Raw genomic sequence first — 2,739 nt, 5'->3', positions numbered from 1 at the left:
TATAAAAATAATAAATAAAATATTTTTTTGAAAAAAGAAATATACTGATCACTTTAATCTTTGGTTATATTTTCCTTTTGGGTGTTTAAGACCTTTCACTTGGCCAAAATAAACCAATTTATTTTTACTCTTAAGGTCATTTGAGGATCTGTTCCTCAGGGGTCACATGGACTTGGGAGGAGGCCCTGGCTCCTTTCTTTTACCAGTTCTTTCTATGTGAAAATCAGTCAAAAGTCCTGCTTGACCATGGCTGGTTTCATTTGGGAGCATGGAGAAAATGTTTCCTCTGTGTTGACCTTCCTCTTTGTAGACTGGACACTGGTTCAAGTCCATCTGGTGGGGTCTCCAGGGCCTCCCTGAACAAGAGGACAGGTGACTCACCACAGTTACAGGACATTTTGAGAGAAGCTCCATAGTCCTCTGGATCTTAGTCAACCTTGGAGGGCAAGGAGCAAAAATGTCCTATAAGTCCCTCTGACCAGATTAGTTGTAACTTGTTTTTGATTTTTACAGGAATTGGCAGCTAAGGGTTTCTTTGAATTTCAGAGTACTTTGAACAATGTCAGGAAACTTAAGACTATGTAGACTCTTGAAGTTGTGAGACTTAAAAGGCAAGGAATTATATATGAGGTGATCAAGGAAGACTGAAGCTTTATCTTGATAGGTGTGTCTCCTGGTTAGGCACTAGATACAAGAGAAATGAGGAAAACTTCTAAGTCTTGATTGCTGTGTTTCCTGGTGGTTAGAATGTCCCTTTGTGGTTCAGCATTCTTGAAGGTACACTTAGAATTTTCCTGTTATATCATATGTTAAGGAACCAAAGCACCTTCAAATATCATTTATATTATGATTTTGAGCCCCCTATATTCCCTTGGGCTTCGCCATGATTTGAGAGGAAAATGAATCACCTTATCCCAGTGAACTTAGAGGAGGAAAGTGTGTTTTGCCTCACACTTCCAGGTCATGATCCATCACTGAGAGAAGTCAGTGCAGGAAGTAAAGGTGAAACCATGGGGGAATATTGCTTAGTGGTCAGCTTTCTTCCTCATTCACAGGCTCATATTCAGCCCAAACTCACCTGCCTAGGGAAAGTGCTGCCTACAGTGAGGTTGAGCACCCCCACAGCAATCATCAATTAAGACAGTGTGTCACAGAAATTATCTCAGGCCAATCTGATCTAGGAAATTCCTCAGTTGAGATTCTCTTTTCTCAGGTGACACTAGATTGTGTCAAGTTGACAATAAAAACTAACCAGCACACCATTCACCTAGTAAATAGTTATATAAACTTCTTGAAAGTTCAGAGTAGAGAAGCCAATCAGCTTCTACCCTTCCCTATTTGAGTTACCCATCCCAATCTCTCTCTGGAGCGTTATCCTTTGCTTTACTAAATAAACTTTTGTTTATCTCTGATGGCTTTCTTTCTGTTGTTTCTGTCAGGTATTTTGGCAATAACCATGTAGGGATAACTAATAAATGACCTATTACTGCATCTCAATGAACTAGAGAAACAAGAGCAACTAAACTCTAAATTGGGAAAAGGAAACCAATAATAAAGACCAGAGCAGAGGCAAAGGAAATGGAGATAGAAAACCAGCCAACCAACCAACCAACCAACCAACCAACCAACAACCAACCAACCAACTAACCAACCAACCAACCAACCAACTAACTAACCAACCAACCAACCAACCAACCAACCAAACAAACAAACAAACAAACAACCACCAACCAACCAACTAATCAACCACCCAACCAACTCACCAACAACCAACCAACTAACCAATCAACCAACCAACCAACCACCCAACCAACCAAATACACACACACAAAAACTAGATCAGTAAGACAAAGAACTGGTTATTTTAAAAGATAAGAAAAATAGACAAATACTTAACTTGACTAACTGAAAAAGGAGAGGGAAGGTGGTAATAAAATCAGAGTAAGAAGAAAACATTACAACAGATACAACAGAAACACAGGTCATTATTGTGAATATATATCAAACTGCTGAGCCATCTCTCCATATTTTATTTATTATTTTTTATTTTATGTGTACGAGTGTATTGCCTGCATGTATGTGAGTGCACCCGTGTCATGCAATGCCACGGAGGTCAGAAGAGGGCTTCAGATTCCCCTGGAATTGGAGATAAGGATGGTTTGTAGCCACCATGTGGGTGCTCTGCAAGAGCAGTCAGTGCTCTTAACCCCTGAGCCACCTCTCCAACACCTATAGCAATAAATTTAACAACATAGAAGAAATAGCTGAGTTCTTGAGTATATACATTTTACCAGCACTGAATCACAATGGAATAAAGCATGTTAACAGGCCAATACCAAGTAGTAGTGGGTTTTCTGCCATGATACAAGGTGCCATTGTATTCCAAGCTGGCTTTGAACTAGAACTTGCTGCATAGGTAAGGATGACCTTGAACACGATCCTCTTGCCTCCACCTCCCAAATGCTGGGATACCACCATGCCACCATGTCTAGTTTGTGGGATGCCAGGAATAAGACCCAGGACCTCATGCATACTAGACAAGCCCTGTACAAACTGAGCTATATCACTAACCCCAAGTAGTAGTATTTCAGCAATAGCAAAAAGCCTCCCATTAAAAATCCAGGGCCAAGTACTTTTACTGCTTAGTTTTACCAGGGATTTAAAATTTAATTCATTCAAATTTTCATCAGTTTATAAAACAGAACAGGAAGGAGTTCTTTCAAATACATTCCACAAGGA

This window comes from Nannospalax galili, unplaced genomic scaffold (genome assembly GCF_000622305.1).
Source record: "Nannospalax galili isolate Female #2095 unplaced genomic scaffold, S.galili_v1.0 scaffold1669, whole genome shotgun sequence".
Lineage (NCBI taxonomy): Eukaryota > Metazoa > Chordata > Mammalia > Rodentia > Spalacidae > Nannospalax > Nannospalax galili.
This window is presented reverse-complemented; position numbering follows the sequence as displayed.